Source organism: Rhinolophus ferrumequinum, chromosome 21 (assembly GCF_004115265.2).
Source record: "Rhinolophus ferrumequinum isolate MPI-CBG mRhiFer1 chromosome 21, mRhiFer1_v1.p, whole genome shotgun sequence".
NCBI lineage: Eukaryota > Metazoa > Chordata > Mammalia > Chiroptera > Rhinolophidae > Rhinolophus > Rhinolophus ferrumequinum.
In genome coordinates, this window is record NC_046304.1 from 29,028,552 (window position 1) to 29,046,047 (window position 17,496).

Below are 17,496 nucleotides of genomic sequence, written 5' to 3' on the forward strand. Positions count from 1 at the left end.
CTGACTGAAAAAGAAAAAAAGAGAAGTCTAGAGATGAAAACATATTTATTGAGAAACTTCCTGGAGATACAAGGAGCTTCAGCCCAGAAAGAAAACATGTAAGTCAACTGCCATATCACACTGCATGCGAGCTCCCTGCCCCTGGATATCCTATAATTTCTAGATCACTGGCTGCTCACTTTGTCTCCCAGGTCTGATCCTGGTGAGAGGAAATGTGAGGAGACCAATGCCTCGTTCAAAGGCTCAGATTCATCATTGTCTTGCTTCTGGTTCATACCGACACCGTACCTTGTTCTCTTAGGCCCAGCTCTGACACATTGTTCCATTAAATGAAACTTCTTCTAAAAATTATGATTTTCTCAATTCATGCTTATTGGGATAAGTGGACAGGTTTCTTTTCCAAGAAATAAAAGAGCTTTTCTGGGGAGTAGTGTGTGTGTGTAAGGGGAGGGGGGGAATTGACATCAGTGCCAGGTTTCTCTTTATTCAAGATGGCAGTGAAAGGAGAGAAACAATTAGACGGTGCCTGGGCTTGGAAGGAGCCTGCCAATTGTGCAGGCACTTACTCAGTGTGGCAGTGCAGCAAACAGTCCAGCTTGCTTCCAAATACATTTTTTTTTTCATCTACAGTGGTTATATACAAAGGGGTACTTTTCAGGGTGGTAGGTTTAATGGAGGGTGTCAGGTAAGCCCCCATGATTGATGTGGAGATGAATGCAACTATTTGCATTCTGAGATTCCAATGGATTCCTGGTCGTCTCAAGACTGAACATGGTGTCCTCAGACCTACAGAAAGATCTTGCCATGCCACCCACAGGGATCTGGATAAGTCCGATTAGTCACTGCAGTGAGTAATACTTTTCCAGGCTCTGCCATTTTTAGTAACAGTGTGACTCTGGCAAATGGACAGACATAATAATAGTGGCTATTTCAAAAAACGGTTGTAAGAGTTAAATAAGATAATACACGTAAAATAGGAGCATCAGGCTGGCCCATTGTGGGGGATTCGATAAATGCTTCCTGGTCATTGTTACTGTTTTGTTATTATTATTATTATCAGAAGGCCAATCTGGAAAACCAAAGAAGAAGATATGAAAAGCCTATGAAATTGGAGCTAGGAAGGTAGTTACAGAAAGTCTTGCTTGGGTAGGATATCTCCACTCGTAATAGTCAAAGCAGAAACAATGTCCCAAATTTCTCTTCCAGAATGCCTTCCTCCCATCTTCCTTCCTCCAACTGCTCTGTACAATTGAGTTAGATCAACATCCCACATTAGGAAATCCCTAAATGTTTTGGCAAGCCACCTAGTTCTTCATTTACTATGTAGGGAGATGGTTGGGGGTGGGGTTCCGAGATTTAAAACTGTTAAATTACTGAACTGCTGGGCCCAGGAAGAAAAAGGATAATTCTCCTGTCAGGGTGCTTGACACAAGTTCTTTACTCATACATTTGTATTGAGCTGACATTTTTACATGAATCCTATGGTGTGACTCAACAAGATGCCTTGTGTGCCACTGACTAGAAGAAATTAACAACATGGCGCTGACCACCGTCTGACAGACATTTCCTCCCAGCTCTCACCCCTCCAAACAAAAAGGTGTAATGCAAATTCCTCTGAAATTGTGTACTCTTCAGTTCCTTTGAGGAACTTGTTGCTAGGAAACAAATTTGGAACGCTCTCACCTCCCCAGAAAAGTTTTAACTACTGCCTCAGATAACAGGTTCTTCTTCAGTCATGAAAGTATTATGTACTAAAAAGAAAACCGTCTGTTACCCCACGGATTCATTAGACAAGAGCTCTTCATGTGGACGACAATTTCACAGGAATATCATTGATTACTTTAAAAACTATTCAGAGGTGTCCTTTATGTAGCTACCTAATGCGGCGGTACCGATCATTTTTCTTGGCGTACAAAATAAATAGAGCTGTTAAGAACAATGTGGTGGCAAGGTTTTATAGACCATAAAGGAACATAAAAGCTCACTTTTGCTTTTCTACGCTTATTTCCACATCAGAAAAAGAAAAACCTGAATTCTTAAAGGAGAAAAAGCATCCTTAAAATGATTAATGAGCTTATTTGCTACGTGTTTATTGAGTGCCGGGTATGTGCAGGACACTGCTAGGTGTTAATAATACATCCCCTGCCCTCGTGAGAATGTGTCTGTCTGGTTGGAGAGATAACTAGACCACTTGGAGGGAGCACGTGATGATGTAATAATGCAAAATAACAAGGTGGTCAGTGAAGAGGGAAGGTTGTCTTTGACGATCCAATCTGGAAAAAGAAATCAGGGAAATATAACTGGGGAAGTATTGGAAGGACATCTGAAGAATGATAACAGCTAACACGGTGGAGTGCTCAGTGCAGCAGGAATGGTCCTATGTGCGTTTACATGCACCGACTTACTTATCATCATAACAACCCCAGTAGGTATAGGAGGTCCTACTCGTATTCTCACCCCCGGGTAGGACTTAAGGAGGCAAGTGGGGAGCGATGAGCACACCAGGCAGAGGGGTGTCATCCAGGGCATGGGCCTCAGGCAGGAGGAACTGGCTCCTCCCTACCATTTGCCTTTCTTTGCACACACTTCAGCAAAGCCCATTTTTCTACCATGTAGGAAACTTTAGGGATCACGGGTGGGGCGTTCTTTTATCAGTCCTGGGTAACTTCAGTGAGGGCAGCTTATGCCTTCTGCTCTCACTATGGGGAGACCCTTGGCTCTCTGCCCTGTGCCACACCCGCCTGGCACCCCTGAGTCACCCTCAGAAGCTACCACCAGTTTACCATCCTTGGGTCATGGTAGCACCTGGGTCTAATTCAGTAGTCACGTGCACATAGAACAGATCTTATCCAAAGCCTCTAGATACCTTCTTTTGTCTCCTTGTTAGAAATCCAGTCTCCTATGCTATGATGACCACTGGGATCTGTCAACTGTTAGTCCTGGAGCAACTGGTCTTGAGGCTAAAGTGTTCGACCAGGGGGTCCTTTGAACCACCCATCTATCTCAGCTTCTCACCCTGGTTCCTGTGGCTGATCCCATCTGCTTATGGTCATAACCTACAATTGATGCTCATTGAAAACTAGACTATTTAGTAATTTTGGAATATTCTATTCTGGTTGGAATATCTGGCTGAAGTTGTCTGCTATTTAAAATTTTTACAATACACAAAAAATTTCATCAATGCAAGTATAACTGTTTCAATAATGTAACACATGGAGTCAAATCTCCTAGATACCTCTCTATAGTCCTCTCTATAATACACAAAAGGCTAATTCCTACAAGACCAAGATGATACATTTTGAGGTGAAGTGGTTGCCACTTTTCTTATGCTGAATGCTGAATGAATTAGATTTTATGTTAATTTTATTTATTTGCTTATTGCTATGGTAGGAATACTTATTCTCTATTCCACATAGTCCCAGAAGCTCTGGGAACCAAGTCTTTTAAATCACCTGGGAAATTAAGAATGAACCAATGCAGGTTTTATTTTATATAAGGTAGAATATGCCAATTATCAGGTAGTAATAATAGCATGTTGTGAATGGCGGATTTCCTCCTCACTTCGATCAAGTGTTTGTTCTTTGAAACCCGAGACTATGTGCTGCAGGCACAGGAATCTGAAGATGGGAGTTCAAGGGCCTCTGCCCAGGGCTCCAACTCTGGAGATGGAGCTAATGGTATTGGAGGACCAGAAGTTAGAGTCTGACCTCCAGGGTGACCTCTAGCCAGTTATTCAACCTCATGGTGTTCATGCTCATGAAAGCACACATACACATATAATATTTTTGTTTCTCAGTGCCTTTGTCTATAAAATGCAAATAAAAGTAGCACTTGTACCTCTCCTAAGATTGTTGTGCTTATTAGAGGAACAATGCCCACGATGCCCTTGAAAGGGAACTGGCTCATTTTAAGTGCTTCACATAGGATAGTTATGGTTGTTTTTGTTGAGTCCAAACTGAAAAATTACTTAACCAAGAACTGCATTTTTCCGTTTGAATCAAAATATTCTGCACTGGTTCTCTAAACAGTTACAAAACATGCCATCTCTGACCCCTTTTGTCTCTGACTTTGGGTCTTGATTTGACCTAAAGTGGGTTCTTCTTCTCCTTCTCCTTTTTTTTTTTTTAAAGTCATAGCAGATTGGTTTTTCATGATTATTAATAATTTTGCTCACAGAAGGTTTAAAAATTTGTTTTTGCTGCTAGGGTTTAAGAATTTTATAAACATTTCCAATTGCTTCTCTTATGATATTGGAATTTCACTGTTTTTTTTTCCTGGTCTTGACTCTGCCTTTGCCAAGACCTCAGAGAACCCTTCCATGGCCTTGCCATGTTTACTTATAAATGGCTTCTTGTGTTTTGATTTCTTTCTAGCTTTTGAACAGTTAAAAAAAATTTAATTAAATAAACAATTTTTATTACAGAGAATTTGGAAAATGCAAAAGAGCACGAAAATGAAGTAAGAGAGCTCACAAGCTCACAGATTTATTTTGAAGCATATGAAGAGGTGAACATCTTGCCCAGCTCTCTAGCCCCATTTTCCACAGGTAATTACTATCAATAGTGTGTGAGGGTATCATTCTACATGCTTTTCATGTTTATGAATACATACATAAACATTTACACGTATAGATTGCTAGAATTTTTTTAGCAAAACAAGGTCCTGCTATATAATTTTCTATAATACGCTTTTATTCTCTTAATATTTTGGTGGACATACATTCCGATTTGGTAGATGTAGATCTCCTCATTTTTCTTAGTGACTAAGTAGAAATCCATTTACGGACATGCCCTAATTTATTTAACCAATCTCATATTGATGAACATTTAGGTTGCTTGTGACATTTTGTTAGTACAGTGAGCTTGCAATGAGAAGCATTTCAAACTTTTTTTTTTAGACTCATGTTCTTATACTGTAGGGTTGTTCTTAGAATTATGAGCACTTTATAATAGGGTATATGCAGCTTACTATTAGATGCAGCGTCCAAATCACTCTTCAAGAAGGTTGAACCTATTCACCCTTTACCAACAATAGGATGCATCCTCCATATATATATATCTTTTGCTTTGCACTCACCATTTCTATTTCTTTGAGGTTTTCCTCTTCATGTGATAATTCTTCCATCTGAGCTTCAAGATACTTAATTCAGTTTTCAGCAATGTTTTTTCAGTTCCAAGAACGCTTTCTTTTTCTCGGATCGTTCCTTTGTAATAACTTTTCTAATCTCCTTATATTATTTCCTTTTAGAGTTATTTTTATTTCTTCCTTTAAGGATACCTCACAGAGAGCCACCTGTTCTGATTAGGTCATTTTTAACCCCTTCCTTCAAACTGCTGAGTCATCTTTAATACTCAGTGCATTTTCTCTCTCCATGGTTACTTGTCGACACACATCCAGATTTCCTGACCTGTAGGAGAGGAGGGGCCCTCAGCTCACATGGAGAGAGGCTGTTGGTGTCTCCTAAGTAATAGTGGGTCTGCGAGTGAGAGGTAAAGGAAGACTCTTTTCCTGGTGAATGGGCTAGTAGGCTAGGAACTGACGGATATGGGGGAGGCTTCCAAATTCTCAGGTTTCACCTGGCCCATGCAGTATACGAGCTCTCTTCAAGTTACGTACAATTGATGTGTTCTATAGTTTATGGTGTTCTCAAAAACAAAACACAAAACAACAGCAACAAATCCAAAAATGACTCCCGATACAACAAAGAAATTTCTATGCGAAGCCTAGGTGACATTCCAGGTCTTCATCTTTAGGATAAGGACATTAAGTAGTTCCGTGAGCTCACAGAAGCATGGCACCCTCAGATAGCATGTCAACAATATTATGAATTGTATTCTGTCTTGCAAATGGGGTTGTTTTGACAAAACAATTTTCTTGTACGCACAATTGAAATAATATATGTTAAGTACTAATAGCAATAAAGTAGGTGGTCCTTTTTTTGGCCAATAATGTATTTATTTATTTAAACTATGTTCTAGGTGTTAGACATATAACACTGATAAGAACATGGTGATTATTTTATCACCAAGGTATTTGCTGCCTGTCTATTGCACGAGAGACTTATTCTCTTAATAGTATTTAAGAAAATGACTCCACAATTATAGTGACATGTGGTAAGTACTATAATAGCACTATGCCTGGGGTATTATAGGAACAAAGGAGGCTCTTCCTAAATTAGATTAAGTTAGATTTTTTCCAAAGAAGGGTGATAAAATGGGCTTGTAAAAAAAAAAATTAAATGTTCAAGTAAGTTTGTGAAACACTGGATTAAAAACTGTTAAACTGGCTTTTTTATTGTAATATTTTTCAGAGCTTTTAATATTGTAATATTTATTATAAATTCCAGGGAGGGGTAATATCCCAAATTGATGTGACCAGAGAACCCTTCTTACCAAACATTTTGAGGGACACACTTGTAGCACAAGGGCTTAGGTGATCCAGGGGAGCTCCCTTAGAGGAGTAACGTCAGGACTGAGATTCCAAGGTGAACAGGTGTGAGCTAGACGAGGTGGGAAAGGGCATTCTCCGCAGAAGAACAGCATGTGCGAAGGCACAGAGATGGGGCATGAGACGAGGTAGCACTAAGTTGCTCAAAATAGCCAGACCAAAGAATTGCACACGAGAAAGTGACCAGAGGTGAGTAGAAAGAGAAGCAAGAGTCAGTTAAATCACTCCATCCAGGTAAAAGGGTTGAATTTTACTCTGAAAGCCAAAAAGGGTATTTTAAATGGTTCTGAAATAGGGGAGAGGTATGAATGGATTTGTTTTGTCAAAAACATCACCCTGGGAGCAGTAAGTTGTGGCTGGCAGCAAGGTCAGCCTGGAGAAAGGATGAGTAATTAGGAGGAACCATTGAACTAACCCAGATATCGGTGTTGAGGGACTGAACTAAGAGAAAGATGGATGAATAGATGAATGGTTGGATGGATGGTAGATGGATGGATGGATGGACGGACAGATAGACAGACAGTCAGACAGAAGAGAGGTTAAGGAAAGTCTGCAGGACTAGGTGGCCAGTTGGATGTGGGGTGAGCAGGACGTAGGATTAGGCGACATCTGGGGGCTGAGTGGGTGATACAGTCACTTAGAGAGATGAGGAATATTGGACGAGGAGCAGGTTTGGATGGAACGTAATGACTCTCTAGGAGGCAGAATTCAGCACCTGGAGTAACACAATGTCTGCAGACATTTTGGTTGTCAGCACTGGGAGGCAGGGGGCGGGTGGGTGGGAAATACTATTATCTGGTATGCAGAGGCCAGGGACGCTGTGGAACATCCCAGAATGCACAGGACAGTCTGCACCACCAAGCACTGTCTCACCCCCAATGTCAATAGTGCCAACACTGGGAAGGCTGAAGCCAAAGCCCTAGCCACATTTAGACGTGTTGGATCTGAAGAGCTCTTGGAAGGTGTAACTGTTAAGCTGCTAACAACTCAATCTACTAGACATAATGGCAGTGCTAGGAACCTAGAGGTCACGTAACGTTCCTCAGGAGACTCCAATGTTATTTCGAAGTTCTATATCCCCAATCCCTCAACTGAGAAAGACGAGTATGAATTAATTTTAAACAAACATAACATAGTGAAAAGAAACATACTATTTAAAACCCAAACTGACTAACTTCTTCTGCCTTCTACGGGGGATACACTTACTTATATCGGTGGGAAAACAGATCTCTATCTCTGAGTTTCCCAGCCTTGGCACTATTGATATTTGCGGTGAGACAATGCTTGGTTCGGCAGACTATCCTGTGCATTCTGGGATGTTTCGCAGTGTCCCTGGCCTCTACACACCAGATGACAGTATTTTCCCTCCCCCCACCCCCCAGTGCTGACAATCGAAAAGTCTGCAGACATTGCATTGCCCCAGGTGCGGAATTGCGCTCTGCCCTCTCCTGACTCCCCCAGCTGAGAATCACTGCTCTATGCTTTCCCTTTGACATAATTTGGAAGAACTCGACTAATTCCTCTGTGCCACTAAAGGGTGAAACCCAGAGGAGATGGTCTTTTGTTTAGCAGAATATATTAATGAGTATTTGCAAATGCAAAGTTGGCCTAGACCTTGAATAGATGGTGTGGGAGAAATTCTGCTATAGAAGAAAGTGAGAGGAAGTGAATTCCTGAAGTAAACTGAAGGGAGCCTGTTGAGCAGCGGGGAGGCTGATCTCTTACAGAAGTGAGAGCTAGCGAGCAATTCCCGGTGGCTGGGAGGAGGTAGGGCCTTTCATTGTAGGAATGCTTCACATTCAATCCTAAACCGTTCACTGGTCTGCGGTATAAGACTCCTCCATTGTCCCCAAGTCCTAAAGGAGGACCTCAAGCCCGGTGTGGCTGTGAGAATGTTGTCGCCCAGGATTTTGCTGTGTTTTCAGCGTGAGACTTAAGCTTTGTCGCTGCCCTCACCACTGTCATCTACTTTCTTCATATATTTTCCCCTTTCTTCCTTTTCTTTCACATCCTACAATAAAAACTTTTTCATTTTTTGAGGTTAATTCCTTTGATTAGAATTACCAGTAAGCTTAATTGCCCTGTGGGATGCTGAATTTCTGAAGTTGTAGGAGGCCCGAGGTGCCTGTTTAGGCTGGACTGGGAGGAGTTCAGCGCAGAGAGTGACATCATTAACAACAGGGGATCTTCTCTCCAGATGTCTCTCTTTACAGGTGGGTAAACTGAGGTCCAGAGGGCCAAAGTGTTTTGTTTTAGAAACAGAGTTAGATCTTTTGGCTCTTAGTCCTATTCTTTTCCAGCAGAGCATACGGTTTAGGAAATCACCTCTCTCTGATTAGCTCACACAAGTATCTAGCCACTTCAAGGAAATAATGCTGTTAGAATAATAAAAATAAAAAAACAACAACCCAGAATAAAAGCTACTTAGCTAAGGTTTCACTCCAAGGATGTTTTAAAGCTCCACTTATATTCAAATCTTTCCTCCATGACCTCATTAAAATATTATCTGGCTCAGAATATTTTCTACTGTCAAATAGTATCTTTTCAAATTTCTGTGTTCTGTTAGCTGACAATACAGATTCATAAAACCATTTCATGTCTCATAGAGCTATTGTCCAAACCTTATAATTAAATCATGAATTTCTAAGGATTAGTTGTTCAAATGTCAAAGAGATGGTTTTTGGCAAGGAAGGAGGAGGTGTCTTTCAAATGTGTTGTACATAATATGAAAGCTGATCAACGGCCGGTGTTTACATATCTAGCCTTCAATTTTAATGGAACATTTTCTTCGAAGTCACGTAAAAAATTACGAAGTCCGTATACATACAATCTGAAAATCATGCTGAATTCTGTCTCACAAAAGGTGATCTCAACTGATGTTGCTCTGAAACTCTTCCAAGAGCAGAGCAATGGCTCACATTCTTTATGAATCAGAGCATGAACTCAGGCGACTTCTCATTCATCTTTTTACCTTCTGCAGGGTCTAGCAGACTAGTCAACGTGTCATGGCTCTGCAATAGATGGCAGTTAAATGGATAAACCTCCAGGCCTCCCCGGCAACACTACTCTGTCTGCCCAGCAGCCTCTCACACTGCCTCTGTCACCGTACTTATGCCTAGCACTAGCTATGGAATTCGTGGAGCTCAGTGCAAAGATGGAAAGGTGGGGCCTCTTGTTCTAAAATGATAGGGGCTTTCAAGACAGTGACCGCAGAGCAATAAACCAAGCAGTGTCCTGTACGAGGGCCTCGGGTACATGCCCATGGAGCTGGCCCTGTCTGTGCCCAGCTTCCTAGACTTCGGATTCCTTCACACTTGCCCATCATGCCTCCGGTGCCAAGTGAAAAGCCATACTGGAGCTGTCCTGAGTCCCTTCTTTCCTGTCTCAGTTGGATCCCTCCTTCTTGGGTCCATGCCATTCCATCCTTCTCGTCTTTATCCCTTTCACTGTGATTTCTGGATTCCTGTTCTAAGGTGGGAGAGCTCACCTCTGCCTTCACCTTCTCAGTCCATCTCCTCACCTGAATGGAAACGAGGCTTTCCCACCTGCACAGTCCTCGCCAGTAGGGGCCAGTATTGTTTCTACTTCCAAAATAGAACTGTATACAGGGGCAGGATGTATCTGCCCTTGAACCCCAGTGGCTTTTGCCCACATACTTGCTTGCACCCCCTTTTCCACATCCTACCCTTTATCACCCGCTGTCCTCCAAGGCTCTCTTCTACCTCCCTTCTGACTACAGCATGCGGGCCCCAGCTTTCCTCTTCCCTCCCACCTTTTTTGGTAATTGTAATGTTTGCCTCAATGACTAATCTGGCTCGCTGACCTTGCAGTTCAATGGCTGTCACAAGGCCACTGATGTTTATTTCCATTCACTCTAGTCAGTCACCGGCATACTGCAAACTGCATTATTACCTGGAACTACTCTACTAACAAGACGTATACTCAAATCGCTGGACAGCTTGGGAAATACAAAAAGCAAAAACAAACAAACAATAACAATTACACAAATCAACCACCAACCAAACAAGAAGAACACGGTTCTATCACTCAAAGACATCGCTGTTAGAATTTTAACTGTTCCCCAGTCTTTTTTCTAGAGAAAAGTGAAACGGTAAGAACTGTGATGAGTCCTGTCCACAAAAATAGAGGGTATTGATTTTATGAGGGTACTGGAGTAGGGATACCAGGTTAAGGCTGTCTGCCAGGGAGTGCTATTTAAGCTGTCTCTGAAAGCTGGGATGGAACAGCTCACTGAAGGGGAGAGGGAAGGTCACTGTAGGCAGGCATGGCTTGTACCAAGGTCCTAAGGTAAGGAAGAGCATGTCTTCTTTGAGGACATAAATGAAAGCCATTGAGTAAAATAAGGGTGAGATGAATTACCTGGGTTCATATCTTAAATTATTTACTTCAGCCTCCATTTCCTCATCTATAAACCAGAGATCATACTAGCTTCCTGTAGAATTTTTGGAAAGATTAAATGTATTCCTATATGGAAAGCTCTTAAAATGGCACTTGGCCCATAGTAAAGCATTATTACAACAGGGGCAAGGTGTAGATAGTCCATGTGAAGAAGGAGAAATGTCTCTTCTGTCTCCCCGCGTTGTCCTGGAGGAGGAGGAGGTGTCTACACCCACATATATGAGTGACAGATATTGGAGTGAGCAGGTCTGGCTTCTCTCTTCATGCCCTTACTTTCTCCCCGTCCGGGAAGAGGCTGGCTTCCTAGACTGTGGGAAGGTAGAAGTCACTGGGCCATGTTTCCATAGAAGGGAAGTTTCCTGGTTTCGGGCCACTGCTCTCGGGCACACAGAGTTCTGGGTTCCCATGTTAATGCTGCAAGTTAGGTGTCTGCTCTCCTGGGTCTGGTTGTGACTGGACAGGTGAGTCACGTGAGTCAGACACCAGGCTACAGTGTCTTCAGTTCAGAGGAGGGTAGTGGAAAGCTCTGGCTTGGCTTCTCCAGTGAAGTTCCCAGGTGCCCTGAATTTTGGATTTATTGGATACTCCCCAGCTATCAATCGGGTTGATACTTTGATACCCACTTAGTGAAGAAGAGGGGTAAAGGGTGAGAATCCTGACCCCCAACAAGGTAGTGCACTATCTGGAAACCTTAAGATTAAATAGAAACATTTGGAGAGCAAAGAACTCAGGCGTGGGACCTTAGATCTTGGTACAGCTATGATGCCTGGCTTTAGCATGAATGGGCCATGCCAGCTTTTGTTTCTTACTTGCTTCGGTGGCATTGGCTTGCAGTAAATGTGCTGCAAAGTTCAATATTGGATAATTTGAACTTTAAGTAGGAAAAAAAAAAATCCAGCTAGATTCCATCCAGAGTAGAGTGAACAGGAGTGAGTGGTTTTGGCCGTCAGGTTTAATACTAGGCACTGGGAACACAAACTTAGCTGATCCAGCTTGGGATCCTTTTCTCTTGTTTGGAATTGCACAGGCCCAGGAAGGGGGCGGTGTGGGTTGGGGGGGGTGGGGGGTAGGGAGGGCTGTGGAAAGACTAGATTCCTGATTCCTACAGCTTACCCACAGGCTCTTGGGGCTCCCTACCAATGGTTTCAAATTGGCTCTATTTCATAAAGCTTATTTCTTAAATAAGATACAATTTCTTGAATCCATATCTAGTTATGCTATAGATTTAAGGAACCCTGACCCAGATAATGGTTAAAAGAGGAGTGGGTTCGTTATCTCCAGGCATTCGGGTAGGAAGTATATTCAAAGGGCTGTTTTCTTGAACTATCTGGTTCTGGGATAGATTTGCTTAGGGAGTTAAGGAAGAATGGAATTGGTTAAGGCCACAGGCTTTGATCTTGCATTTTGAATGTGAGCTCTTGGAAATGAAAGAAAAATGAAGGAAGATGCTATGATTGAGTGGAAGGAAAGGAGTTATTTCTTTAGGAAAAATGCTGAGGTTTTAGAGGTGAGGTCGGACAGACAAGCACATAAAACATTTTAAATGCTCTTAAAGCTGGAGTTTGAAAAGCGGCATGACTGAGGCTTTAAAAATCCGACCAAAACTTAAAGAAAGAAAACAAAGGAGACTAATGCTCTAGAGGATACCCGGATGTGAGTGACTATTAGGCAGCTGCTGAATGGATGGATGGGAGAGCCATGCTGGATGGTTACATGACATTTGGATAGGACTATAAGGGACTTCTAGGAAGATTAGGGTGGAATCCTTCAGGGATTATGTCACTAGTGCCAAGAAAACACAGTTAATGCAGCAATGAAGCAGGCTCAGGGGACTGCCCTGAGGAGCGGTATGTGTTCATCCTTGAACAAACGGTTCGGGAAGAATCACCTAGGCAGCCTTAAGTGAACTGCACCCCAATCCCCATGGGAACATTTGGCAATGTCTGGAGATATTTTTTGACTATCGTGATTTGGGGAGGGGGACCTACTGGCGGCTCAACGTCCTACAATGCACAGGACAGCCCCCACAACACAGAAGTATCCAGTCCAAAATGTCAATAGTGCTGAGGTGGAGAAACTGCCTTTAGGAAAGCCAGGCTGGGCTGCAACGTCTGAGTCCAGATGGAGTCAGATGTTGGGCTGATGGCTGGAATTATCCAACTTGGAGAACAAGACAGGGACAAGATTTGTTTGAACTATGGATATTTTGGCAGCTCCTGAAATTGCTGACTTCACATCTCTTAATAAGGAGGATCTCAAAGGACTAAATCTGGAATAATATCATGAAGAAAACAAATTAATGGAGCTGAAAGCAAAGAGTAAGAGGAAGCAGGGACGGTGCTGTGATCCAGATGAGGGTATTAGCACCCACATACGAAAAAGGTAAAGAGCCAAGTCAGGAAGCATATTATTCTTTTGAAAACAGCTGAATTTGCTTGAAAAGAGTGGAGAATGAGAGAGGCAAAGGAAACACTAGAGTCATTTGCCACTGCAATAGGGATGAAAGTGGCAGAGATGAATGTTTTTGTTACCAGTGAAGTACTTGGAGCATAATTCACTTGAGATCTGGATATTTAAAAATCAAGGAAAGGCAAGTTGTGGGGAAGAACACATGGCAAAGGATGTACTTCTTACATGAGCATGCAAGCTACAGCTGGATCATCAAGAGCTTTAGTACATTTAGGTAAATATGCAAGCAAAGAGCTAATGTCACTCAGAGATAGATTGACAGCAGTTCTCAAACAAACATGCATTAGAATCAGCTGGAGAGCTTGTCAAAACCCAGATTTCTGATATAATAAATCTGGGTGGAACTTGAGAATCCACATTTCTAACAAGCTCCTGGGAGTTATGCTGGTGCTGCCATATTTAGAGAACCACTGGTCTGTAGAATTCCACTGTAGGAAACAAAAGCAGAAGACGCTGCCTCCAGGGATCCTAGGACAGATGGCAAGATACAAAAAGTAGAGTGAGACCGTTGAAACTCTGGGGAAGGCACGAGCATGAACCTCGCTTAGACAGATGCCTCTCCCTCTTGAACACCCTGCTCCAAGTGTGGAGAGAAAGCTGAGTCACTATAAAGAACCCACCCAGGATTCAGCATTGGGAAGAGAGGCAAAATGTCAAGCCCAAACCTGGAATGGAAAAGAAAAGGATTAACATATGCAGCCTCAGACTGAGCCACAAGAAGACCTGGAGATGAGGACCACTATTGAACTTTCTCAATTTTGCAAGTCCAGGAGTGTCTCAAATGCCAGTCCCTGAGAGGAAACAGGGTGCACGGGCAGAGTCGCTTCCCTCTCCTTGCCCTGAAGGGTACTGAAAGCCCAGGGTTATAAAGAATTCCTTTGCATCTCTCAGCACAAAATTTCTATATTCAATTCTTTATGCTCCCAGGTCATGGATTCTAGATAGGCATTCTTACAAAGCAGAAGCCAAGAACATTTTATTTTTTCTCCAATTTTTTCTGTCAACTCTTCTCCCCAGATAACACTTAGTGTTCTGCTATGATCCATGGCTGATAACCACAATGGGTCTGGTACTTTACATCCCATCTGCCTCTTCACTGTTCTCTGTGTATATTTTCTATCAGGAGAAAGAGGGACTGAGTAATCAGAGTCAGGCATCAAATTCCATCCTATACTTCTCAAATCCAGCAAGAGACGGTTCCACTAAACAATGACACGACTACCTAAGGGACGATCACATAACCACTAAAAAATAAACTTTATGAAGAGTTGTAATTACATGGAGGAAATGCTTATGGTATAATTGTAAGGGAAAATAAAACAATAAAATTAAATATGTAGTATCGCAATTACATGAAAACATAAAAGCAAATAAAATACTATTCACAGATAACACTGTACATGGAAACGCATCAAAATGTCCCCTGGGCTATTTTTAAGTAGGGGGAGTTTTCTAAAAAGTTTTTCATTAACTTGAATGTCATATATAACAGGAATAATAAACTTTATCAATTTTAAGAACTTTAATGCAAGTGTTACCATTAGAAAGTCACGGGGACACTTATTTCTCACAGACAGGAAAAAGAAGATAGGTGAACAAATTTCGAAATGGTACTGGTGTGGGTGGAGATGTGCTCTGAGGTGGTTGAGAGACATGACTGGAGACAGGATTTCGATGAGGAGAGGAGGATTACTCTTCTAATAGGGGAGAAGTTATTAACCAAGAGACGTAAAGTTCTTGATATTTCAAGAATAGCACAGATTTGATGTACAGTCATAAAAAAGATGTCAAGCAAAGCTGTGCTGATATTGTTAACCAATTGCAGAAGTGTGAAAGAAAGTCTTAACACTCTATAGGTAAAATGAAAATCTACAAAGTTGGGAATTGCTTTAATGAATTCCACATGGGAAAACAGAATGACTTGGCTATGAAAAAAAATCAGAAATCTCCCTTTGAAAGGATGGCTACAGTATCACTTTCACTAAAAATGAAGACTATAAACACATTGTCAAAAATACACATTGTCAAATGAATTTGAACAAAAATATTTTAGCTTTCTGTCAGTTGACTAGAATAAGTTTAGGTTTTAATTTAAGCATCAAGAACAGTGAACTAATGGTTTATGAGCAGCTTCCCAGAGAGCAGAAGTGATAAAACTTGCAAACAGATGATATGTAAATAAATATTTGCATTCACTGGTATAAATATTTGGAAGTGCTGACAACTCCCAATTATCTTGTTTTAATTAGTTCACATAGAAACTAATTTTTGACAATTGTACTTGGCCAATTAACATTTCAGTAGTTCAGCTAAGGGCTTTTTGATCTCAAGAGTGCTTTTGGGGACAAGTGGTAGTCACCCCTTTGTACCTTGGAGAAATAAACTCTTTATTCAGCCATAAAAATACAGTGGTTTGTGAGAGCCTCATTCTGCCGCCAAGGATGTCCTGGTCCAGGAGAATGGAGCCAGAAAGGGTGTAATATTAAATTGTCAACATAAGTGGTGCTGGGATGCTGGGTAGGGAGGAGAGAAAGGGGCAAAGCTCACGGGGAGTGTTGGATATTGGCTTTGACGTGTGTACGTCATGACAGTGGTTTCCGATAAGTTATATATGATCATAAACAGTGCCTGGTTTTCTGAGAGGGACAACTTGGGTATCATTTTAGAGAACAAGTCAGGCAGAATCTGAAAGCTCACCCATTTCTTGCCCTTCTCCCTTCCCATTTATATCTCACTACCAGATTCCTTTGCTAGTTATATACTTTTATTTAAAAAATTGATATCCCTGGCTAGATTGTGCCTGCCTTGTATTCTAAACCAATATCTAACTTTTATTATACCCCACAGTACTCACTCATGCTCCTTGCCAAATATTTCTCACTCTCCACCTTCTAAGCATGTGGAGGATTGCCTTCCTGGCTCCTTTGTGGATGAATGAGGTCATGTGATTAGTTCTAGTTCAGTAGTTTTATCCCTGTGAAAACAACTCCCTCTATTAAATTCTCTGTGTTAAAAATCCTAGAGTAGTTTCCCCCTGCTACTGGCTGGTGCAAATAAAACATTAAGTCACAGAGATGTGTAGAGAATTCGATACCTTGGCTAGCTAAAGTTTTGTTTCCACAAGTAACTTTGATTAACCAGAGCACTCATTAATTCCTAACTCTTGTGGCAAATCTTTGTAAACAGTATGTTTTCCTAGCTTAGTAACTTAATCAACAAATATTTATTGAATGTGTATCATATGTCTGGCACTGTCCTGGACATAGGTCTTTCATGGAGTTTACAGTTTGGTGGTGAAGGCAGACATTGATCCAATAATCAAACACACAGATGTTGGTTTGATACGATGATGAGAAATGAAGAGAAGGCTATGGAACTGTATACAGCTTACGACAGGACAGTTTCCTTAGAGCTGAGGAAGCAGAGATCTGAAGGATGAACAGGTGTTGACTAGGAAAAAGAGGAAAGGGTAAGTTTTCTTGGTAGAGGAACAGCACGTGTAAAGGCTTGATAGTGGGAAGAAGAATGTGGGTTTGAGGAGCAGAGAAAGTGATGGTATACAGAAAGTGGTAGGTTTTACAGAGGGGTGTTTACTGTATCCTAAGAGCTAGGGGAAGTTGTTGAAGGTGTTTAGGCAACAGTAGTGGTGGGAAGTCTGTGATGTGTGTGACCCAGTGTGCATTTAGGAAGGGTTACTCTCGAGGAAGAGAGAAATTGGGTTGTGGGGGCCCCAGGATGGATGAAGAAGTAGACCCGTTAGGTGACTGTAGCAGTCCATCCCACACCCTGGGGCTCCCATGGAGAGACACAAGAAGAAGGGCAGTATATACAACAGAAGTTAGTCTATCTGGTAATGCTTCGGAATCTTCTCATGATCCTGGAATTCCACTATGACTATCTATCCTCATTAGATGAGACTGTAGCTATAGAAGATTGAGATGACTTCAGATTAGTAGTTTTCCTCCTTTTCAGCCAAGAGGAATGTGGAAATCAAGCATTAGTTACTTGCAGTGTTACTTTCTATATGTGTGTGCCTATATGTTCCCAGGTAATCTGTACCTGGATACTATACTACAGTAACATGTATACATAATGTTAAAGCAGGATGGGACATTGGCCTTGAAGTCTGTCTAGCCCAGTGGGGTTCAGGGTTTTATAGAG

At 41.7% G+C, this 17,496-nt stretch overlaps 1 protein-coding gene across 1 annotated transcript in view; it reads right to left on the minus strand.

Moving 5' to 3' along the window:
• Nucleotides 1-17,496, minus strand: part of ANKFN1 (ankyrin repeat and fibronectin type III domain containing 1) — a 287,775-nt gene that overhangs the window by 234,477 nt on the left and 35,802 nt on the right.